Below are 26,596 nucleotides of genomic sequence, written 5' to 3'. Positions count from 1 at the left end.
CCTTAGAGAAGGTAGATATAGGTCTCCCCCTGTCTCTTACACGGTGGTTTAATCCAGATGATGGTTTTGTTTATGTGTGGTGGTAAGGTAAAAGAATAAGGTTTCACAACATTGCTTCCTTCCTACAAAAAATAGGTCACTCCTATAATAAACATTGGTACACAATGTCCTGTTCTGAGAAAAAGAGCTACATAAGACAATGTAATCTATTCAGTATAAAAACTTAGCCATGGGAACCATTGGTACTGTTGCCCTCCTGTAACTTAGCAATTTAGATATTAATCAGATAGACCTAGTAGAAATGGTCATGTGAGATTATTTGTCTATTGCTTTAACCGCAATAATAATAATAGTCTTAGGTCACATAGAGTTTAGATATTAAGGAAATAAACATTGTATTAGCTCATTGACTTAATTAAATATTTGTAATCTGTACGGTTACTGATTTCAGTAAAAACAATTTCTGCCTATGCTTTGGAAACATCTTTAATTTTATTAATCATAAGCCTGTCATCATAGCCTGAAGAAAAGTGTATGTAAACCCAGCCTTCCCCAGAATAAAGTGGGATTGATTGCACCAGAACTAGAGTCTGTGTCTTTCATTCTCCATCCATTGCCGACACTGTCTCCCCACGCCTCGTTTGCCAGTGTGGAACCCATGGACTCCAGCTAGGGCTGGACCCTGGCATATAAAGAAGCATTTTTATACTACTTCACTAATTTTTTTTAGTTTCTTTCTTTAATATTACTCATAGTTATTTGTACATGGCAGTAGAATGCATTTTGATTGATATTCTTAAGTCATGCTATGACTTAAGATTATGCTGGCAACATAGGCACATGCATTGCCTATGTTCTCATATCCTCTGAGCCATGACCATTTCACTTTGTATATTTGTATTTATAGACAGGGTCTGGTTTATGCCCTCCCAAATTTACTGACTTTCTACTGGAGAACCTTCTGCTTCGGCATCCTCCAACTCAGATGACAGACAAGATCCAAGATCCAGCACCTACTCTAGGCCCTTCATTTTGGCCAGATATCTGTTGGTTTGTATTTTTGAAAGGGAAAGATCAAGAGAGGGCAAAACATGTCAAATGAAGTGATTGCAGTCATAAAGGCTCAGTGTTCAGTTTTGAATTATACCTTAGACTTTTTGTATAATAACAACCTGAGTATAGATTGTTTCCCTGATGTCCCTGCCTATCCTCCCCACTGAGGGCACCACAAATCACTGAGAAAAATTATCTGGTCTGAGTTCTCCCAAAAATTTTTCTTGCTTACAAAGACTGGCATAAATTTTACTCTCATGACACCTCCCATGACTATGTGTTTTCATATTCAACTAAAGTTTATAACAGTATTGTTTTCAACATAAAATTAAAAATTCATTAGAAAGTCTTTGGTTTTGCCTTTTGATGGTTTTTCTGCAAAGCCCTAAACAGGGGAAGACTGGAAAAGTCAGCTGATATCTGACTCTCTAAAAAGAATGCAAAACCACCATTTTTTCAACATTTTCTCCTCTGTTGCATCAAGTCAACAGAACACAGTTCCAAAAGTAGCAGTTTTAAGAGAAAGAACATTCCAGTTGGAACTCACAGTGGGAAGCTGGGATAGAGTTTTAGCAGTGTTCCACAGTGACCTTATCTTTATATGACTAGGCATCCCTGGAGATGGGACAACTCTCAGGAACTGACATGTAATTGAATTCTCATGAAAAAGCTGCTGTGGGATGTTAATCAGTTAATTCTTGAAGTAAAAAGCATGCTCAGAAGAAGTTAAGAGCTGGAAATGAAAAGTAGCACCTGCATTATTCTTAAGGAAGATGGAGCATTCTGGGGAACAATCCAGACTCTGTGCAAATGAAGGGAATGGTACACCTAGGAGGGATGAAAGACAAACAAAAGAACAGCTGGAAAAATTAAGGTGATGAGAAAACGGAGCCCTGAATTTTTCTATTTTGTTTGGCTTTGCATTAGGATGATTGTACTTTGTAGAAAGAAATTGAGTGAATCTGTGCTATAGAAATATGGTCTTTTCTGAGTTACAGTGGGTATTTTAATCAGGATTTCCTGTTTCATTGTAGTTCGTCAGTTGTAATGAAGAATTTTTGTAAACATTTGCTGATTTCATTTAGTGTACATTTTAAATGTTAGTTCTAATTAGTTTTACATGGCATTTGAATGTTTTTGATGGATATTCTTAAGTCATGTGTGTAGAATTGGGTGTAGAAGGTGGTGTTCTCATTTTTTCTATATTTCTGTGTAATATTTCGATTGGGATGTCAAAGGTAAAGCATCAGATAAGAACAACTATTTGAAAAAGTTTACATTTAAAAACAAAATCAGAGATATTAGGCATGTGATATCTTTGTGGTGCATATGAACATTCAAAAGAGTAAAAGTATTCTGCAATTTGTAAATGCTCTAGGATCTGTTTTTGGTTGTCAATAACTCTCATAACATCTGTAGTTTTTCTTTGAGATTTTCTGATTTTTAAATTCAGATTTCAGCCATATCAGGTCTTCAATTTCACAGTTTAGGAGAGATTTATTTTGTTTCTCTCTCTGACAATGATGAGCACCATTTATTTTGAGACCATCATTCAGTACTGGATTTGTAATTTTGTATCTGAGTAAATTCAGAGGCTTGGGTGCTGGTGAGGTAGTGGAGGAAAGTCTTTCTTCATAAGTCATGTGTCAGAAAAGCAAAATCAGCATATGCTTAATCTGCTGTGCCTTGCAAGAAACAGAAGAAAGCCATAAATTTGCAATGACATTCATGGCCCTTGCAAGTTGAGTTATTGTCAGTGATTATCTTGCTTAGCAAATTATCTCTCAATTCCATCTTGCTCTTTTGGTATAATATTTTGAAACTGATTGACCTACTGTTATTTTTTAGATCATTAGCAAAGGACAATTTTTTTGTGTGTCAGGTCACTAAATTTAGCTTTCCATTTCTGAGATGGCAGATAAGATCCAGCAGTACCTTCTTTAGTCTTTTCATGTTGGCCAGATATCTGCTGGTTAGTATTTTTGAATAGAAAAGTTCATATGGAGGAGGTAGAGTGAGACAAAGTGAATCATTGTGATCATAAAGAATTGGAATTCAGGTTTGAATTATTTCTTTGTCTTCCTATAAAATAAGAACTTTGAATGATCTTAATAGGACCTATAAATTATCTAGCCTCTATGATCTGCAGAGTCCTATAATCTATGCCACATTGATGACCTCAATATTCCCTATGACCTGTGTACTATTTTAACCTTAATAGCCTGTATTTTCTCTGCTTCATTATGACATGAGTAACCTTTATAAAGACAGTACCCCATGTGACTATCTTAAACTCTATGGCCTGAGCAACCTCTATGACCTGAACAGTCTGTGACCTGATTACACTCTATGATTTGCACAGCCTCTATCACCAGCATACACATTATAGCCTGAGTAGCATGATGACATCTGTAGCCTATATGACCTCAGTGGTCAATATGAACTTTGTAATCTGCATTTTATAAGTAGTATCTATAAATATATAGCCTGTATTACCAGCATAGATCTATGACCTGCTTATTTTCTATGATCACTATAGCCTCTATGAGCAAAGAACTCTCTATGGCTCATATAAAATCTACAGGGTATCTTCAAAATCTCTCTATATATATTATGGCCTGAGTAGCACTTTTTACCTTCATAGCCACTAGGATCTGCATAAACCTCTGTATCCTGAGTAGATGCTATGAGCTGGGTAAACATAAATCCTCTGCAATGACCTAGAAAGCATTTATAACCTGCAGACTCACTATGAACTGAGTTACCTCCTTGTCCTGCCTAGCCACTATTACCTATATCACCTTCATGGCCTGAGGAATTTAAATGATGTCAATAGCCTCTAAGATTTCACCTTCCACTAAGATTTTTAATCTCTAAAGCCTGAGTAGCCTTTATGAACTCCACATTTCTTATAATCAGCATAGCCTGTATGATATATGCAGTCTTTATGGCCTTAGCTGTATAAGTGACTGTGTAAACTGTATGTTCTACATAGACTATGACATGTGTAACATCTATAACCTGAACAGTCTTTAATTCTGGAGTAGACTCTAGAATCTGTGTAGCCTCAAACACTTGAGAAATCCCTATGAGCTTCATAGAATCTTCAAATTTTAAACCTATATAATCTAAAGAGTATGACTTTTCATTCTGTCTTTGATTTATAGTGCTTCTGTTGTCCTTGTAGCCTATGGTCTGAGAACACACTATGATCAGTGTCATCTCAGTGTCTGTGTAGCACCTATGAACTATGAAACTCCTATCACCTGTGTAGGCATTATGACCTAAAAGACCGCTATTGCAAGAAGCCTTGATGATCTGTTTAACATGTATGGCCAATGAATTGTTAATAACCTTCATAGGCCTGTTTTCTGAATTCAACCTTTGGTCATGTACCAGATTAAATTCATGGTCCTGCCTAGCCTCAATAGCCTGAGTAGACTGAGTGTTTTGAGTATCCTTTATTACTTATTTATCCTTATGACTAAAATAGATTATTTGATCATCACAAAGTTTAGATACTGAAGTTAAATATTTGTGTGCATATGTCCTATGACCTGCGTGGCCTCTATGAATAATGAAAACCCATGATCAGCAAAACTACTATGACCTGAATAGCCTGTTTAACCTAATAGCCTATCAACCTGAGTATTTTCTATGGCCTGAACAGTCTCCAATCATCTGTGTCTTCTCTATGACCTGAGTAGCCATTGTGATATGAATATTCTCTAAGATCTCTGTAGCCTCTGTTACCTATGTAGTATCTATAGATTGAATAGCCTCAATTACCTAAAATGGCCTCTACGACTTGAGTAGCCTCTATGTCCTGCATACTTTCTATGCTCTCAAGAGCCTCTATGACCTACATAACTGCTGAGAACTCTGGAACCTCAATTTTTTATGTAAAATGATCTTAGCTGTAAATGTATGGTGAGTGTTAGTACCAAGTTTTTAATAAATCAAGGTTTCTCTTAGTAAATAAACAGGTATGTTAGCAAATATGCACATTTTTAGGAATGTACAGGCAAAAACAGTACATAAAACTCATGAAAGTACATTTTTTCCAGTAATAGTTATTTTAATGTTAATCCAATGAATAATCTTTATGTAAGTAATGCACTCATAAGTCACATATATGCGTACATATGAATGTATTAAAGGTTATAGCATTAAACTACAAGTAGCCAAACTAATAATAAACATACACCTAAGTGTGTTTCAATTCTTGTAAAATGAGCTTCAGTCTAACAAAAAAGATGAAAGACTTTTTCAGTGAAAACTGAAGAACACTAAAGAAATAAATTAAAAAAAAACTTTAGAAGATATTAAGATCTCCTATATTTTTGAACAGGCAGAAATAATATTGTCAAAATGGCCAAACTGCCAAAAGAGCTATACAGATTCAATGCAATTTTAATTAAACTCCCAGTGATGTACCTCATAGAAATAGAGAAAGCAATCATGAAATTTATTTGTAAAAATAAGAGGCCTAGAAGAGTAAAACAATCTTTAGCAGGAAGAGTGATGTAGGAGGAGGTATCAAAATACCAGATCTTAAACTCTACTACAGCATAATAGTAACAAATGTGGCAGATATTGGCACCAAAAGAGGCAGGCAGACCAATGATATGGAACAGAAGACACAGAGACAAGCCCACATACAGTTATCTCATACTAGAAAAAGGAGTCAAATGTATATAATGGAGAAATGATAGCCTCTTAAACAAATGATGCTGGGAAAACTGAAAATCCATATGCAGCAAAATGAGATTAAACCACTATCTCTCACCCTGCAAAATACTCAACTCAAAAAGGATCAAGTATCTAGGAATTAGAAAAGAGACCCTGTACTAAATAGTAGAAAATGTAGGCCCAAAATTTCATGATGTTGGCTTAGGACACAACTTCCTTAACAAGACTTTCAAAGCACAAGAATTAAAAGTAAGAATCAATAAATGGGATGGATTCAAACTAAAAAGTGTTTTTTCAGTGAAGAATCAATAATGTAAAGAGAGATCCTAGAGAGTGGGAGAAAATCTTTACCACAGCACTTCGGATGCAGAACTAATGTTCAGAATTTTTAAAGAAACTCAAAAATACATAACAGCAAAAATACAAATAACCAAATCAATAAATGTTCTAAGGATCTGAGGAGACATTTCATGAAAGAAGATATACAATTGATCAAAAAATATATGAAAAATATTCAACATCTCTAGTAATTAGAAAAATGCAAATCAAAACTACCCTAAGATTTCCTCTAACTCCAATTAGAATGAGTATTATGAAGAATAAAAGCAACAATAAGTGTTGTCGAAGATTCGTGGGAAACCATACACTCATATGTCACTGGTGGGTTTACAAATTGATGCATTCACTATGGAAAATAGTCTGGAGGTTCCTAAGAAAACCTAAAATGGAAACACTATTTGACCAACTATCCCACTCCACTTTTTATACTCAAAGTACTTAACATCCGCCTACAATAATGACACTGTTAAATCAATATATATAGCAGTTCAATTCACAATATCTAGATTGTAGAACCAACCTAGGTGGCGTTCAATAGATAAATAGATAAAGAAACTGTGATATATATACACATTGGACTATTATTCAGTCATAAAGAAGAAAGCAATTATGGCATTTTCAGGTAAATGGATAGACTTGGAGAATACCATGCTAAGTGATATAAGTCGATCCCTCAAAGCTAAAGACCGAATGTTTGATAAGTGGACGCTGATACATGGTTGGGGAATGGGAAGCAGGTAAGGGAAAAGTGAAGAAATGTTGTGTCATATAGAGAGAAATGAGGGAAGGGGAGAGGATGAGGAAAATGAAAGATGCTGAAATGAGACATCATTACCCTATGCACATGTATGATTACACAAATGGTGTGACTCAACATCATGTACAATCAGAGAAATGCAACATGGTTCTCCATTTGTGTACAATGAATCAAAGTACATTCTGTTGTCATGTATAACTAAGTAGAACAAAGATTAAAAAAACAAAAAGAAAATTTAAAAAATAAAAAGTGAACAAAAAAAGGAGATTCAGTTGTAAAGTTATAATTACAATTTTTACTAAATTTTCCAGTTCTAGGGTTATATAATGAATGGCTATATCAGGAAACATGAATGTTCATAAGAATATACACTTGAAAGCATTGAGGAAAAGATACAAATGTATATTTGTCACCATAGGGATTTGTCTAATGTAGGCCTTACAAGTATATTTTTTTACATAAGAGGAATGCACAAATACCAGACATATAAGCATATATATAAATATTTTAATAACTGTTAAAATTCAGGTACATAACCATAACATTCATAAGCATTCACCTAATTATGTACGGTTACATGTAAAATGGCTTCAGGTGTGAGGGTCCAGTGAGGGTTATTAACAAATTTTTATTTGCTATGGGTTAGTGTGAGAAATAATATGTATATCAATAAGATATTTGATAAGAATTCACAAGTGAAAACATACAGGAAATCATATGCTAGTGTACATTTTTTGCCATGGTGATTGTTTCATTGTTAGTTTTATGAATATGTTTTTCACTGATAATCACATTTGAATTAAATATGTGCATATATATAAATATGGTAATAATTTTTCCATTAAATATCAGGTATGTAAGCCAAAATTCTTGAAAACAGTAACATAAATCAGGATATTTTCATGTAAAATGAGCTTCATTTGCAGGGGTCCACTTAGGTTTAGTTCCAAATGTTATGATGGGCTAGTGTAAGTGTTAGTAGTAAATAGGTAGTTTAGAAAACACGAATAGAATATATGCATGAAAACATGTAGAAAAACATAAATATCTATATTTTGATATGAGATTTTGTAATATTATTCATATGACTACTTCTGCTATGAGATTCATGTAATATTACATATGAGGGATGCAAGGTTAAAACTTTCATATGCATATATTTGTATATGTTTATCATTACACAGTTAAATGTTAGGTATATAAGCCAAAGTCCTGTCAGTGTTTCTCTAAATTGTATGGGTTCATTTAAAATTAGCTTTATGTGTAGATTAAGTTCAGAATTTGTAACAAATGTTGAGTGGGACTAGGGTTAGGATTAGAGATTAATGTATCAGGAAGCATAAATATTCATGAGAATTTATGCAAGAATACATGTAGAAAAATATGTAGAAATGTACATTTTTGGTGTGTAAATTGGATTAATGTAAATCATACTAACATTTTTTACACAGAAGGATGTGCAGGTAAATGGCAGATGTGCATAAATTTAAATATATTATTACTCCATTAAATTTCAGAAGCCTAACCCAAAGGGCCCATAAACATTCACCTATATGTGTATGACTTCATGTTACATTAACTTCTTTTGAGGGGTATATTAGGGTTTGTATTACATTGTGGATGTGACTAGGGTTGGAGTTAGAAAATAAATAGGTATATCAGGAAACATGAATAATCATAAGAATGTGTGTGTGATACCTTGTAAAGCAACATATAAGAATGTACACATTTTACTGTGAATATTGAGTTAAGATTGGATGTATTAGTCAATTTATACCCAACTGGGTTCCACAGTTAAGTGACAAATATGCATATAAACAAATGTGAAAATGATTGTATCAATAAATCAGGTGAATAAAAAAATGCCCATAATACTAAACTAACAATATATGGTTTCATGCAATGACCTTAATGTGTAGAGGAATATGAGACTTAGTACAAAATTTTATGTGGTGCTATATGGGTAAGAGGGAAGTAATAGGTGGAGTGGAAAACATGAATAGTCATAAAATCAACACTTGAATATATATCTACAAAAACATGAATGCCCAATTTTATTCCATGGGAATTGTCTTAATGTTAGTTGAACAATTAATATTTTACCTGAGGCAAACACATGAAAATGATATTTTTGCACTCATAGGAATTCGCCAAGAATGACACCTTTCAAAATCAGGTATATCAGGAAAAAAAAAAAAAAAAAAAAAAAAAAAAAAAATTAAATCTTCATCTAAGTATATATGATTTCACGTAAAAATTACTTCATGTTCAAGAAATTATAAGGGTTATTTCCAAATTTTTGGTGTGTCTAGGGTTAGGTTTAGGTTATTAGAGGTTATATTGAGCACATGCATAATCATAGGCATGAATGCAAGAAAATGTGTAGAAAACAACTATGAATTACATTAATGTTCATAGCTATTCCTTTCCTATTAGTCCTAAGAGTACTTTTTTTTTTAACATGAAGATGCACAAGTAAATGACATAGATAAAAATGTAAAAAAAAAAAAAATGATTACACCATTAAATTACAGGTAGAAAAGGAAAGCTGCCCACCTACATTTACCTAAGAATCTATGCTTTCCAATTAAATAAGTTTCAGGTGTAGAGAATGTTAGAGTTACTACTAAATTATGGTGGGTCCAGGGTTAGGGTTAGGGGATTAATAGGCATATCAAAAGTCAAGAATATTCACGAGAATGGATGTGTCAAAACTTGTAGGAAAACATGTAAATATTCAATTTTGCCAAAGGGATTTTTTTAATGTTAATCATATAAGTACGAATTTTAGATATGGCGGATGCAAAGGTAAAGGACATTTTTGCATATATAAATGTGTTAATAATCATTCCATTAAATTTCAGGTACTTAAGGCAATATGATGGCAAACATTGAATTAAGTATGTATGGTTTCTTGAAAAGTGAGCTTGGTGTATGGAGAATGGTTAAGGTAGTACCAACATTTGGATGCTGCTAGGTTTTGGGATAGGGTGCAAAAATTTGTATCAAGAGAAATGAATATTCATAAGAAAGGATGAATGAAAAAATGTAGTGAAACACATAGGAAAGTACATATGTTATCCAGGCGATTTTTTAAATATATGTCATAAAATTACATTGTTTTAGGAATGAGGAATGCACACATAAACAATTTATCATCATATATATGAATAGTTTAATTTTTTCACCATTAAATTTTAATTAAGTAAGCCAAAGCACTCACAAGCATTCACCTTAATATGTATGATTATATGTAAAATGACGTTAGTCATAGGGAACATTTAGGGTTTGTGCCAAATGTTGGTCCAGGGCTCACAATTGAGCACCACCAGGGCTTCTACCTGCTACCCTCCTTTCCCTGACTTCCTGAGTAGCTGGTGCCCTTGGGAAAAATCTGAGTCCAGCGTTTCCCATGCAGTATGTGGAGTGGACAGAAGATTCATCTGCCCCTCTGAGGCCCTCTGGAAGGAGGCAGCTCTGCTATTCCCATGTTGCAGGGGGGGACAGGACCAGACTAGTCACAGTGTTTGCTGAGCAGTTATGGCTAATCTCAGTGCCCAGATTAGAAACAGGCATCTACCTGGGCCCACGCTGCTGCTGGAAGCCCTGGTGCCAGATGCACATTTGACCCCCATCACATGTCCACTTCCTCCAGGAAGGCAGGCACTCACTTTCTGAGGTATTCAGGCAATATCGTGCATCAGCTTGGCAAGAGGAGGTGGAAAGCAATTGATTACCTGACACAAAGCACTCTTGTCACCTCAGCCCTGGACTGGGGGAGATGTGCCTTGGTTCAGGGACCCAGGTCTCCCACTTCACAGCCATCCACCCACAGACATGCACCCTGGTGTTTGTAAGCACCAACCTACCAAACCCTCCATCTTGTCCTGGCTACCCACCTGCTGGCCCACCTGGCACTCAGCCTGCTAAAAGTTCTGGGAGCCCATTAGTCACCATAATGTCAGCCTGCCCTCTCTCCAGGGTGGGTAACTGAGGACCAGAGCAAGGCCCACCCTGTGCCCTGCTCCTTCCATTGGCAGCAAATGTATGACATTCTGGGGACATGTTCACATAGGTCAATCCAGAAACTCATCATGGTAGCCATGGTCCCCAGAGGCCCTGGGCACAAAGGGAAGAACACCCATGGACTCAATTGGCCCTGCAACCTAGAAGAGAGGCAGCAACCAGAGCAGGTTTTTCAATCCTGGTCCAGACTGGTGGGTGGGTGCTTATGCAGAGCAGGTGTCTGGCATGTCTGAGGCCAACTGATTTTCACAGAACCCCTAGCTCTGGTGGCAGGGGTTGGAGTCACAGCTCATTCCTGGATAACATATTTGTGGCCACAAAGTGTAGTTAGATGATGAACACTTCTGAATTTCACCTGGATTCCACATGCTTCAAGGGAAACTGAGTCACAGGCTCAGAATCAAGAGCTCAGGATCTTGAGGGATGCCACCCTGCTGACCACTACTGGCCAGACTCCATCCAAATCAGAAGTCCAGTGGAAAGAGATGACTTGCCTGCTCCTGAGCATGAAGGCTGTCAGTGAGCCCACCCAGGCTCTCCAGGGACTCCAGCCCCAGCTGAGGACTTGGTAAATGAATTGCACAGCACTGCTCTTCCTCTTTGTGACCTTGGATGGCTCTACACTCCTAGGTCATGTCAGACTCTCAAGACTGGCTGAGGACTTAGCTGTGTTCTGCTTGGTGTCAGAGGGCTGGGAGGAAGTGATCACCTGGACTGCTGAAGGGTTTTTCCTTCTTGCCTTAAGGTCATGTCTCAATGTCATAATGACTCTCCAGGAGTCCTTAACCCTGGATGCAGTCAACTCACCAAGTGACACATGGATCCTTTCCCTGCCCTTGGCTTTGCAGCTGGGGGAGTTGGGAGGTCTGGTCGAACCCAGGTTCTCAGCTCCCAACATGGCTGTCAGAGTTATTTCCCTGGCCAGTGAGAGACAGAACATGAGTCTAGGAACATGTGAAATCCACAACTACAGGGAAGACAAGGGTGAGGGGCACCCTCAGTTGGGGTGCTGGTGACAAGAGACCCTCAAAGTGTTTCAGTTTCCACAAGCCCTGTGTGGCCTCACTGGGTTTGGGATCTGTCAATCAAATAAATATTACAGGTGCAGAGTGGGGGAATTTGGTTTTCTTCCCAACTACCAGGATTCCTCATGAGTGTAATGTCCCCATTTCATGGAAAAGTAAACCAAGTACTGGTTGAACGTAACCACCCAGGTCCAACCTGGGGTGAGGCCTGCCCTCCATTTAGCGGACTGAATCCTCCAGTCTCTGAGGACACAGACTTCCTTGGTGTTGTGGACTCAGGTCTCCACTGTGTGGGGGAAGTCACCACCCTCCTGGGACCCAGCTGCAATAGGAACACTGGGGGCCTCAAACACCACCCCATCTTGTCATGTGGTAATGGACTGGTCAAGACACCTGGGAGCAACTTGGAAGTGCCCCATGTGATGGAGCCTTGACCTTGGCCAGCAGCCAGGCTCAGTGTTGACAGGAGGGGCATACCTCCTCCCAGCATCACCCCATCTCCCTGAGCTCTCTCAGTATCCCAGGGAAAAGACTGGCTCCACTGCCTTCCCAGAGAGGAAACTCCAGCCACACTGTTGTGATTGTGGGCCAGTGAGAAAGACTGGGGATCAGCTAGGAGGAGCAGGACAGTCCTGTGAAGAATCGAGAGAAGAGGTGGACGCATCACAGGTTGCAAGTTCTGCTTGTTGTCTGTGTTGTGACTAAGCTTCATCCCATGTCAGCTGCACAGTACTGTGCACAGTACAGAAGGCAGCTCACAGTTGTGCAAAGAGAAAAATTCTCTAGAGACATCCTGGTTCTGATCCTGGGGAATAGCAGTACATCACCTGGCACCACAAGCTGACTTTGTAGAAGAGATGAAGCTAAGGTTCTGGATGTGGGAGGTGATCTAGGAGGCTCAGGGGTCCTGATGTCATACCAGGCTCTAAGCAGATGGAAGTAAGAAGTCAGGGGCCCGAGACAGACCACTTGGCTGCTGTCCTTTCCCCAAGACAGATTTGCCCAGGCCTCCCTCTCCCTACATCAACCTCCACACTCTGCTGCTCAGTCTACTCAGAACAGATCTGTGTGGCAGGGCCCCTCCTGCTTTTGTCTCTGTGCCGCCACCCCATCTGCACTGCAGACCCATGCCCTCCGTCATGCTAGTGCAGAGCCTCCTGATGCCCCACTCAGGTCACAGGGTCCACCACTTATTCTGTGTGCTTAAGATCCTGGTCCTAAGTTATGATGAGAAGCTGGACACCTAGAACGAGGGTGCCTGGTTTTACCCAGCTCTGCAAATTACTCACTATATGAACTCAGGTTAGTTATTGAACTTCCCTGGGCCTCGATGGCCTTATTTGTAAATGGGGTTCCATGACAGCACCTAATTCCTAGGGTTTGCAGGAGTATGTCTGATTCACACAAATTTGTGTAAGATGTCTCTCTGCCATGACACAACCTAGACAAGTCTGCAGTTCCATCACCACAAAGTGACAATTTCCCAATTTTTGACAGTCTGCTGCAGACTGTCTGGGTATGAGTGCAAGGGTCTTGCTGGAACCCCTGCTGCCCAAATTGTGCAGATCAGTTGTTCTGCTGTGGCCCTGGCTCTTGGTTGGTGGCATTGTAGAAAGCACAGGCTCTGGATGGACCACCTGCATCTCCAGGCTCAGCACAGTCCTCTCCTGGGAGGGATGCCTGCAGCATGTCCCACCACAGCCTGCAACTCTGTGTACCTAGCAGCATGCAAGTGTCCAATTAGAGATCTTCACATGGAGACTGGGCCCCTGAGTCACTCCATGTGCCAGGAAGCCACAGCCTTTCCACAGCTCCAAGGGAGGACTCGAGATCAGCAGCCCCAGGCACTTTCTCTTTTCCTCTGCTCCTGGCAATTCCTCCCACCCCACTGCTGAGCATAGGCCCAGAGGACTCTGGACCCTAGCAATGCCAGAGGAGACTCAGCACACCCAGATCTCCCTAGGGGAATTGTGGCAGTGGGACTGTCCACATTGATGGATATGCACCCTCTCCCTGGTGATGAAGCATGAGGTATGAGAAGCAGCCCAGATACCACAGGCCCTGAATCTCCCACTGCACTCCCAGAGCACAGTCCCTGCAAGGTTGGCAGAGCTCTCAAGCCCAACCCAGACTCTGCCTACCCTAGTCAGCCTAACTTCACCTCCTGGAGGAGAAGGACAGTCCAGATGCCAGCAGCACAGACTGTGGGCCACCCAGAGTCTCATCTAAAACAGTCACCTGCTTTCATGTACTTGAAGTCTGTGCTGTCTCACCTGGGAACTGGAGGTGACATAGCATCTAGGAGGCCAGGAAGCCTGGAGAAACAGGCATTCTGCAGAAAGCTTGGCTGGCTCAAGCCCAGGACATGGGTGCTATATCCAGATGCAGAGAGCTGCCCATGAAGTCTCCCCTTCTCTTCTCTTCCCTGTCCCAGCTTCTCCCTCTTCAACACCTCTCCCTCCCTCTCTTTCCAGTTTTGCTGAAAGGTGTTCCCTACCTCCCCCAGAGGCCCTGTCCTCCTCCTCCCCCACCTGACCTTTTCATCAGGCTCTTGCCCTCCATGTCCTCTCAAGCTGTCCTGGGATCCTCCCATCCTGCATGCAGCTCCACCAAATCTACTAAATGATGATGACTTTCTCATGTTGCAATCCTGCCTCTCCCCACCCCCCCTCACTTACCCATGAACCTCTCTGGCCTCAACTGCAGCCTTCTGGTGCCCCAGCCCTACAAACTTCCACTTGTGGGCTGGTCCTAAACCCAGCTGGCCTCCCTCCTGTCCAGCACTCTATCACACTGCGCTGGCCAAAGCTCCAGCCATTTGCTGTCTGTTCAGCCTCCACCCTTCTGGCTTCACTGCAGGGCAACTCTCACCACATCACTACCTGCTCTGCTACTGAGACTCCTCCCCAGGGTATTCTTGCCTCCCACCAGAATGAGCCCCAATGCCAGGGTCTCTGTCCAAGCTCCAACTCCCTCTTACCAAAGCCCCACTTCCCTCTGGAATATCTGGACATTTCTCTGAATGCTCTGCTACTGCCCTGGTTCCTGCTTCTTACCACTGAGAAGAAAGAGTAACGGAACAAGAAACAATGCAAAGCCCTCTATTATTGGTACCCTGTACCTTCACCAGGATACACACGGCAATATTCTTCTAAAGTCTCCATGACACCCACGATTAGTAACCTCTTCTCAGGATCTAGTACCATCCCACATCTTTTCCTTTCTGGAAACTTCCATGAGTAGAATCAGAAGGGGACACTGCTGTGAACTAGAGTGGGCTCCATGTTGTGCATCTGCGTCAAGGGTCTGTCCACTCTGTGCTGCTAAGTGACCTGCTGCTGATGACTGTGTCACAGAGGCTCCTCCTCTCTACTGTTTATGGACATATTGGGCATGACCCACCTTCAAGGGTCTGTTAGGTCCTTTCCTGCCTCCTGGTTGTGTGGCTGGGACAGAAAGTACTGGGCACAGGGAGGCTGCTGGAGAGGTCAAGAGCCAGCTTCCCAGGCTCTAACAAAATACCAGAGGCCTGCAGGAGGAAAGGTTTGCTTTGGCTCTGAATTTTAAAGGCCTCAGTCCAGGGCTACTTGGGACCTGGGGGAGGCAGTGCAACATGGACGAGTGCAAGGCAGGGAAAACTCTCCATCTCATGTCTGGGATGCAACAGAGAAGCAGGATGAGCCTGGGTCCCCCACTCCTCTTCAAGGACACACCACAGAGCCCTGAACCCCAACCAGGTCCCACCTGCTATGTTTCTTCTCTTCCCAGGAGCACCATCAGAGACTGACCTTGAACAAATTGCCTGTGGGCACTCTGTCCTGCAGGCAGTCCTTCTGGGCTTTACTTCTTGTGCTTCATGAGACACACCCAGATGGAGACAACCTCTAAGTTTCCCTCAGGCCCAGACTGACCAGGACCCTATCTGCAAGGCAGGTGCAGGACTGTCTGTTTGGTGTCCTGGACTCATCCTGGGCAAAGCCTGAAGCCACCTCTTCAAAGGGAGTGGATTTAAGGGGCAGGACAGAGACCTCTGAGGTGTGGCCAGGCCTCTGACTACCCTGATATTTTTGTCATATCCCAGCTGCCCCTGGACAGATACCCTGCTGTCTTGGTCAGAGCCCACACTGCCACCTGGATGGGGGCTCAACCTCTCTTCTGGGCAGTGGCAGGGCCCTGTCATCAGCCATGGCCACAGGAAGACTGCAGGCCTTGGAGACAGCAGGAAAGGGTGAAGAGGAGGATGCAGAGCAGGTGGATGGCTGTTGGGGTGTGAGTGGGAGAGTTGTGAGCCCAGTCTCTTCTTCAAACCCCATGGCAATCCTAGCATGAAGGTGGTCTGTGGATGTCCAGGAGATGACAAGAATAAACAAAGAGAAGGAAGGCATTCCTTTAATTAGAGAGCACCCTGGCCTAGCAGCCCAGAGAAGAATCCCTACAGCCTTGTCCTGGTCAGAAATCTTCCCTTGAGCAGGTGTCACCTGGGATGCTGAGGTGGAGGCTTCCAGACTGACACTGGCCCCAGGGATGCCTTCCAGGAACCTAGACCAGAGCTGTCCTCTGGCTTTAGTGGTAAAACAAGAGAGGTAGGGTGTGGAGAGTGGCCCCTAGTCAGTGCAAGGCCTCTGTCAGAGCCACTGTCTAGTGGTGAGCACCCTGGATTACTACCACAGCCATCTCTCCTGTGCATGGGCAGTGGAGGCCACAGTCTCAGAATCCACACTCAAACATGGCCACTGAGTGCACAGTGTGGTACTCAAACCTGTTGCCTTCCCAGTGCCACAAGAGCTAGTCCTGGGGTCCCTGAGCATGGAGTGAGCACAGACATGGGCAGCTTTCCTGAGGATGAGGACAGTGTTCATCCAGCTTGTCCTCTACTGGGCATAGATAGGTAGGCTCCTGCTGGGCACTAGCCCCACCAGCCCACTACCATCTGGACACTGGAATTCTGTGAAGGAGGCTTGGGCCTTGGCTTATATGTCAGAATCATGACTTCCTCATCTGCTCCAAGTTGTTCTGTGCACATAGGGATAATGTCATCACCATAACTGCTCCTGGTCACCACAGAGCAGGGTGGCACCAGCACTGGGTAATTCTGAGGGCCTGAGTCTGTAAGGCTCAGACACCTGGAATTGAGGGAAAAAGCACACAGCACACACCACGTGCACACACACCTTGTTACAAACCACACAACTCACATAATGTAACACAGCCACTTCAAATGCACAAACACCTCCTTACACATCACACAATGCACAAAATACAACGTAGCACTCACCACATGCACACACCTCCATACACATCACACAATAAACAAAATGTAACTCAGCACCCACCAGTGTACAAACAACTCTTTACACATCACATAACACACAATGGAACAAACAGCACACACCAAGTGCACACATAACTCCTTACACCTTATGCAACACACAATCACACACAGCACACACCATGTACACACAGATGTCCTTACACATCACACAGCACATTCACAATGCAGCACACAGCACAGTCCACAGGCATACACACCTACTTACAAATCACACAATACACATCAAACACACAGCACTTACCACTTTCACAATACCCACGTGTTTACACACAGCACACATACCACATGCCCACACTTTCACATACTTTACACACATCACATACACACCTTTCACCCCACACCCACAATATTCATTGACTTTGCTGGAGATTTGCATGGCTCATTACATGGTCAGTTTTGGGAAAGATATGTGCCATGTGTCCTGTGATCTCAGCTGCTGACCAGCTTCCTTTGCTGTGGGGAGGCCCTGGGGTCCACTGGCTATGGATGAAATGCTCAGTTTCCCTTGAATTCCCATCTTTGCTACTTATCCCCTCCCCAACAGTGGCCTCCAATGATACACTGAGGGCCCATGGCCTAGCCCAGGTTATGTCTCTCAGCCCAGGCCACACCTGGGAACCCACAGGACAGCAGCCATACCTCACAACTCAGTGTCCCCACACCCTAGATTTGTGGGAATCCTCCACCCCTCATCCACACATTCTGTCCTTCTGCTTGTCAGGTTCAGGGAATTCCCACCCAAGGATACTGCACCAAGTCCTTCCATTTCTCCCCTGTGCTTGGCTCCAGCTGCAACCTCCCACAATACAGAACTGGGGAGGGGAAGTTAAGCATGGGGGGGCCTCAAAGCTAACAGACCCTGCCCTCTGGACACTCTCACCAGCACTGACTCTGCCTAGCAACTTGCCCTGAAGCCCAGGAGCAACTTGGGGTGGGTGGAACAGGTAGGAGCTGCAAATTCTAAGCAGAAATTTCTGTGAGGCCTAGCACAGGGGAGAAGGGAAAAAGAATGGGAAGTCCAGGAGGAGACTGAGGGGACCCATGCAGCTGGGATACCCCAGAAACAGACTGCTCATGGCCATCACCTTGAAGAAATGTGGGCAGCACCTCAGTGAAGGGCCCAGGGTGAGCAGGCTGGGAAACCTGGGGAATCACTGCAGGGGAACAGACACCCTGAAGAATCTTTTGTCTTCCTGGAGTCCCTGCTGATGGACTGAAGTATTTGCCTATATAAAAAATAAGAGAAAAATGTCTCTATACTGTCCAAGTGCCCAGGACACCCTTTCATCTCATAGTGCTGCCCATATCCCAGGTGTTCAGCATGGTGCTGCTCATGCTGAAGGTGTCCAGCATGAAGGTTACTGTGTCATCTGTGAGAATGTGGAGTTCAGAGCAGATGCTGAGACATACCTTCTGTCTCACTCACCATCCTCCCGACTCCATGTACATCCAAACATTTGCTGTCTGAGATCTGCCCTCTCCTCATTCACCCCTAAGGTACATATATCTGGACACAGTCCCAAACCCAGACCCTTTCTCTAATGTTGGAGTTAAGAGCTTTCACATCTCCTCTTCCTCATCTACTCCTTCAATAATTTGACTCCTGCAGTTCTAGCTGGGAGTCCTTCTATGATATGGGCAGACAAACAGGTGATCCAGCTGTGGGGTCAGTGAGGCATCAACACAGTGACCAGGTGATCCTGGCTACTACCTCAAAACCAGGGCCCTTGTAAAGCATTCTACCTGCAACTAAATTCATTCTTTATTTTGTTACAAAACAGTAGCCAGTTTGTGGAAGCCTCTGGGTAGGTGGAAAAGATTAGGGAAGGAGAAACCAATGACCACCATGGAGACCAACTGAGAACTTCTTTCAAAGCCACACCATATCTCTATGGTCTGTCAGCAGGGAGACAGATACCAGAGTAAGCATCCTATCTCACACACTCCACTACCAATGCTGAGCAGAAAGGACATGGTAGGCTCCTCCACTCCTTGTCTGACCAGGCTGGATGAGGACCTCTCCTCCTCTGCACTCAGGAGCAGTGAGCCAGGCCATCATTGCAAAAGGCTGGGTTTTCCAAAAGAGCCCACACAGTCTTGCACCTGGACGGAGTCATATATTTCTACTTACTTTTAACCACAACCCTTTCCCACCTGCAGGCACAGAAGTGCCTCAGGTCAGGGTCATTTCTCAAACCATCAAGGTCAGATCTTTTTCTCCATTTACATTCCCTATCATTCAGTCCCTTTCACCTGTGAACCGGACACACTTTCTCAACCCTGATCTGCAATAAAATCTGCCGCCACCTCCCCAGCCAAAGTCATAAACTGCCCAGGACTCTACTGTTCTCCAAAGACTCAGGAGATCCATAACCTGACAGAAAGTCATTGAGAAGAGACTTGTGATCTACCCCACAGTGTGCATGAGTCTTCTGCTGAGTGGAGTCACTGGGTTACATCATCCACAGAGCCTGGAGCAGTGGCCACTCCTGGAATGCAAGCTATGGGGAGGTGAGGCTTGAGGGTCCCACATTTTAGACCAGCCTGGGCCACTTAGTGAGAACTCGTGTTTAAATTAAAAGAAAGAAAAATCTGGCAGAGAGCCCATGGGTTCCACAAATAATACCTCAAGTCAACAAATGCTTGCAGGTTTTTAAATATCCATAGATGGATGGGCCAAGAGGCAGCATCAGGGGCCTAGATGATCCTAGACCTCCTGTGGAGGTGAGTCCCCAGCAGCACCAGCCTCACCCTGTCTCAAATGCCTGACCCTGACCCTGGCACAGCCATATGCTGGGCTCAGCTAGGTGTGCCTTGCTCTTTATCTGGGTCTTTGCCTCACCTTGAACTGGCTGGGCACAGTCCTGGGTAAGTTCTGGAAATGACCCGTGGTCTTGTGCTTTATCTCTTCTGTACACACAGACTTATCTGCTCCTGGATTTAAAACTATGAATCTCCAAGTCTCTGAATGAGCCCATCACCCTGTGGGGCTCCCTCAAGGAAAACTGCTTGGCAGACCATGCCTGTCATCTACTGTAACACCCAGACTGAACAGCCTTGCAGGTCATAGAACAGTACCTGGCTCCTCCTTGAGTGGCTCCTGTCTGCATCCTCCCCTGGAGTGTTATGAGTGTAGCAGACAGAGCTTGACCCTGGGGTACATGGGCCTAAATTCTGGTATCTGGCCTGCCCCTCCGTGCTTGGGTACCACTGGCCAAGGGACATCAAACACTCTGAGCTTCCTCTGACATTTGGAAGCTGGGATGATCACTGTTCCCTTACAGTCTTGAGACAGATTTTCCATGACCACATGTGTGTGGAGCATCCTGCAGGACTCAGAGCAGAACAGGTGCTCTAAACATTGGAAGTTCTGCCCTCCCAACTTCCCAGGAGGATAGAGCTGTGAGTACCTCCTGCCCTCATGCCCTCAGGTTGGAGACCAAATGGATACCACCTTCACAGCACCTTGCTCATCCTAACCCACACCCCCTCATGATTTTACTCACATTATCTGCCTCTCCGCAGAACCTCCACATCCTGACTCATTCTGGAGCCATGAATACCCTAAAGGAGGTTCAGTCCCACTCCTTGTGCTGGTCCTGTGGAGGAGGCCAGTCCTGTAGCTCACAGAGGGCCCAACCTGATCTCTAGGTTGAGGGTGCCACCTCTGTGGCTGTGACCTCTAAGAATTTTCATGCAGGCCTGTCCAGGCAGGGCTTAGTATTGGGGCCTTGAAGAGGAAGCTACAGGGCTGTGGGAGAGGGCCTCAGGGAATGGCAGGCAGCAGTGCAGGACAGATTTGCTGTATTTCCAGGAAGACCAAGTTGCAGTTCAATTTGGTTTGCCATTTCATGTTGTTTTCCTCTTTTCTCTGATGCAGGCCAGCCACAGATTCCAGCCTGTGGTGACTTGAGGTGTAGGTCTCTGACCTGGTCCCAAGACAGAATTTGGCCAGGCTGACAGGACGAGGGTACTCTGCTGAAGTCACTGAATACAGCTCCCAGGGCCTAATCCAGGGCTGCTGATACAGGAAAAGTGACAGGCAAAGATGCAGACAAACAGTTGTATCATTTAAGTGTGCAGCTGCAAAGCTCAGACTTTCTGTCCTTCAGATTCAGTGTTGATTTTATCGCCGCTCCTAATAAGATGGAAAGATGACTTTTATGACTCTGGTTCCAAAGAGCAACCCTAGTAAATCCTTCCCAGTGAACACACTGACCCCTCCACCCACCCTGTTACTTGACTTTGGTTCTCTCTGTGAGTCCACTTGTGTCCTCTATTTCCATTTCAGGGGGATCTTTTTGAACTTTTTTCTGAAAGGGCAATTGGGTGTTAGTGACTGTGGCATGATCTGCAGGTAGAAAGGAGAGAGGCAGGGCAAACGGGTTAGTTTATAGAAAGTGTTTGCAGATAGAATAAAGGAAGCCTGGAGAGAGACTGTCCAAAACCCCAGATGTGGGTACAGTCCAGGAGTTTCCAATCCACTAGATGGCATCAACCCCAGGTCCTGTGGGGAAATCAGATGCCACCCCACACTTTGTCCCTTTACCCCTGGAATGGAGCCAACAGGCTGACCCACCATGCCTGCTCCTCATCTTCATCATCTACAGATTTTTTTCATGGAGAGTTAACAACCCCAAAAAGTGCCTCATGCCAGGAATGGATTCTGCAATGTGCCTTGCCTTTCTCAATAAATCTCTGCCTGTGTCTCTGCTAACAGGTCCTGAAATTCCTCTCCAAAACATTTCAGGAACCTACAGGGCTGAGTTGAAGTACCCTCTCCCTCCTGGGAACCTCCTGGTGCTCCATCTGGTGATGACAGTATTCCATTACAAAAGCACATAGCTTGTTTCTAGCAGTGCCTGCAGTGTGGTGGCCCTGACCCTGGAGCCACCTACACCCCTGCTGTCCTTCCTGAGCCATGTGCTAGGCTATGAAGGAAACCACACAGCAGAATACTCACTGCCCCAATCTCTGCTACAGCTGGGACCTCAGCCCCCTCACCAGACCAGCCCCAGCCAAAAACCACAGATGCCAAGAACCCACCTGAGCTGACTGCCCTGAACTTCACATCAACTTCAGAGTGGATGTCCATGCTGTCTGTTTCTCTTTTTGTGCTTATGTGTTTACGGGGTTTGACTGGTACATTCAGTTTTTGGTTTTGCACACTTAAATGATACATCTGTTTGTCTGAAAAAAGGATTTTGGACTTCATGCCCTCTACTCTCTCACTGTAAGCTCTGGTTATTCAAGTTACTTAGGGGACTGAGCCCTAGGCAGCAAGTTAACTTACCTCCACTCTTGAATGGGAATTTGCTTTCCTAAATAAACTCCCTCTTTTAAAACAGAGAAAGAAAGAAAATTCACTCTCAGACTGGGCACTGAAGACTTCTACAAGACCACATAGGATTCTAAAGTAGAGACTTGTGACCAAGTGGACTTAGTTTGTTTCAGCTTGTCACAGCATGACTGGGATCTGACTGTCCCTTCACAAACTTCACATATATATTATTTTGCTATGTCTCATTGCTCAGATTCAAACATAGGAAGATGTCTGACAAATTGGTTAATTTAGAACTGTTAGAGAAAATTAGGGTGTCCTCAAAATGGTAACACGTGTAGGTTTTGTTGTTTTTGTTGACTTGAGGCTGGGTTGCTTGCCAGTCAGGAGCCTTCATCAGTCACCACCCTGTGCAGCCCAAGCAGCCATGAGGGAGATCTGACTTCCCCTGATGGTGTCCCTGCTGTACTCCTGGTTTGGTGAGTGAGCCAGGTATCCAGCAGGCCTGCTATGGGCAAGAAGCCTTATCATGGGACTGTGTCAGAAGCTCTGCAGGGTCACTCCTCCATGATCCCTCAAGGGTGAGAGAGGCTATGGTCTGGCTGTGTTTCCATCTGAGAGGCCTACATGCCTTGTTCCCTGTCCAGCAGCACTGGGCCTGCACTGCTACCCCTGTTCTGGCATCCAGAAATCCAAAATTCTCCCCAAATACTCCCACAGTCTTGGATTTACCCTACCCACAGGACACAAAGTATGCTCTGGCACACTCATCTGAAGGGTCTCAGGCCACCAGATATTCAGGCACCTAATCAGGAATGTGGATAGACTTGAGTTGAAATAAACTCCATTCTCTCTGGATTCCAGCAACTGTAACATTTGTACCTCTGCACAACCAGGCACCAGTGTTGCTTAGTTCACACAAAGCCCCATTCAGTAGGGCAGGAGGAGGCCTAGCTTACTTCTGGGCCCAGTAGTGAGTCATACTTGACCTGGAGGCCTCCAAGCACACAGATGTTCAGGAAACATGGGTATGCTGTGTGCATAACTATTGTGGTGACTCTGTGCAGATGGTGTGTGCACTTGTGGAGTGGATATATGCATGTGGGGTGCATGAGGAGTGTGTGTGTATGTGAAGAGTGCATTAGTGCATTAGTGTAAACATGGAAAGTGTGTGAGGAGTGGGTGGCCATGTGGAGTGTGCATGAGGATTGAGTGTGTATGCAGAGAGTGCTGAGGAGTTGAGTGTCCATGTGGAGTCACATGTGGAGTGAGTGTGCATGTGCAGTGTTCATGAGGCATGAGTGCATATGGAATGTGTATAAGGAGTTGCACTTGAATTTTGCATTAGGAGTGACTTTGCATGTGGAGTTTTCATGAGGAGTGATTGTGCATATGAAAGTTGCACGAGGAGTGAGTGTGCATGAGAAATGAGTATGTGTTTGGTGTGTGCGTGAATGTGTGTGCATTTAGAGTGTGCCTGAGGAGTGATTGTGTATGCAGAGAGTGCTGAGGAGTTGTGTGTCCATGTGGAGTGTGTATATGGAGTGAGAGTCCATGTGGAATGTGTGTGAGGCATAAGTGTTCATGTGTGTTGTATAAGACGAGTGAGTGTTTCTGTGGACTATGGATGAAAAAATGTGCATGTGTGGTGTGCATGAGTGAGTATGAGGATTAAGTGTCCATGTGGACAGTGCATGAAGAGTGAGGGTCCATGAAGGGTGTGTATGTTGAGTGTGCAAATGGAGAGTTTGTGTGTTTGGGAGTGTATTTGGGGTGTGCATACACAGTGTGCATGAGGACAGAGTGTGTGAGGGTGACCATGAGCAGTGAGCAAGCATATTGATGTCCATGTTGGCATAAAGGGTCCTGGGGATCTGCAACCTGGTGATGCACTGTGCATCCCTGGCCACCCTCCAATCCAGAATTGCTCTTTTGGACTCTGAAGTCTCTGAGCCTCACCCACCCTAGTTTCTTACTGCCTCCCCTCCCACCCTGGACCTGGAGACCAGGCCTGGAAGGGGAAGGAAAAGCAGGGGTTCTGCCAGTATCTAGCCAAATGCCCAGAGTGTGTGGTGAAAGGGAGGGGAGGCTGGGAGCCTCTGGATCTTTTCCGTATTCCCAAGCCAGGCAGGGTGCATGGGGAGTGCTGCCCCCAGACCCAGGATATCAGAGGCCTTGGCAGCACCCTCCCTCCCTTTTCATGGGAGGCCCTGACCCAGGTTGCAGGGAGAGGCTTCTAAGAAAAAGGCATGGCAATTTCTGTAGGAAGAAGGAAGAGGTTTCTGGAAAAATTATCTAGCTCAGTCAAGATTGACAAGAAACCTGGGAATATCCAAGGCACTCTAGGCTGCCACTTCCTTTCATTCCCTTTCCTTACACAGTGAGTCACAGCCCCAGGACTTTGGGGTCTCCAGGAGGATGCAGGTAGTGCTTGGGGAGAAGCACCCAGACGTGGGTGAATTTTCAGTCTCAGCTGAAGGTGGGCATAGGGAAAGAAAAAGCAGGTCTTGGATGTGGGGATAGGGTGCATGAGGGTCAGGCAGGTGTGTAGGGTTCTGAAGGAGTCTGGGAGGTGGAGATCTAAGGCACAGGGTCCAGGCAGGAGGAGGAGTATGAAATGGTCTGGGAGGTGGGGAGTCAGCTATCCCCCTTCCAAGCCCTACACAAGACTGGCAATACTCTCCTGGGAAATAGAGTTAAAGCAAAATCTCATGCAAGCCCAGAAACACCTTCCACAAAAGAAGGGAAAGAAGAGTTTTAGCCTTAAATGAGAATTAAACCAGGACAAGAAAGGCTCACAACCATCTGCTAGAAGATTGCCTTGGAATCTGGTTCCCCATCCTGTGCCCAGCACCAAACAGTGCACACACACTGTTGAGGCTCCTGCATCAAGACCTGCAGCAGAAAGCCTCCAAGTTCTCTCATTCTGGCCCCTGGATTTTCCTGTGAGCTAAGGTCATTAATGGACTATCTAGGGTTCAGCCTATTGCAGTTTAAAGGCAAGAAAGTTTGGTTTCTGTTACTGTGACAAAATACCTGAGGTATACAACTCACCTGGAGAAAAGGTTTCAGAGGTTTTACTTCATGGTTACCTGACGCTGCTGCTCTGGCCTATGGCAGCACAGTACAATATGGCAGGAGAGTGTGGCAGAGGAGGCCTGTGCCCCTCATGGAAGTTGATACGTGAACAGTGGCAGGGCCAGGTCCTCCACCCACCAGGTCCTGCCTCCTAAGGGTTCTACCTATAACAACAGTGCCACAAACTGGGGACCAACTTCAACAAATGAACTTCTGGGTATACTTTCCTCTGGACCTCAACAGGACACAGGTGACCTCCTGAAGCAGGGGGCCAAGTACAGAGGTTCAGGTGTGGTCAATGAAGGGACAATGGATTAACAAGGCTGCAGCCATCTCTCCCTCCCATGTTGCCGGTGCCACTATTCTTGCCCCCCAACAAACCATTTTACAACCTAGATCGTTAGTCCACAAACTTTCTCATCAGTCTTTGTTCAGATTGTAATTATCCCACAAAATTCCACTAATTGGGAATTATCTCACAGCCATTCTCTCTCTCTCTCTCTCTCTCTCTCTCTCTCTCTCTCTCTCACTTCAGGGAGAAGTAATTTTAATAAAATTACTTGTGTGAGTTCCCACATGTGAAGTGGTTTACTGGGTGCTTTCAATCTTTGTGTGTGCTATCAGGGACTGGTCTTCAACTGGATTAAAGATTGGATACCCCTTTGCCCAGACAGACTTGGCAGCACAGCCCAGTTGAACAAGGCTTGAGGTGGGGCCACAGTGGTTGAACCCCTCCCCTGCCCTCTTACAGTCTGAATGTGCAATGCTCCAAATTCATGTTGATGCCTTAACCTCAATGCGGTGTTATCAGGAGAGCCTTTGAGAGGTACTAGGTAAGGAGCATGGAAACTTCCTGCATGCCTCAAACTCATGTTGAGTGAGCTCCCTGCCCCAACCACAGGTGAGGCACAGGGAAGAGACCAGACTCCGAATCTACTGTACCTTGGTATTAGACTCCAGCCTCCAGAACCCAGAGCATAAAATTCTGTTGTTTATGAGCTGCCTGGTGTGGA

This window comes from Sciurus vulgaris (assembly GCF_902686455.1).
Source record: "Sciurus vulgaris genome assembly, contig: HiC_scaffold_238_arrow_ctg1, whole genome shotgun sequence".
Lineage (NCBI taxonomy): Eukaryota > Metazoa > Chordata > Mammalia > Rodentia > Sciuridae > Sciurus > Sciurus vulgaris.
The sequence above is the reverse complement of the archived record's forward strand: the minus strand, read 5'-3'. Positions refer to the sequence as shown.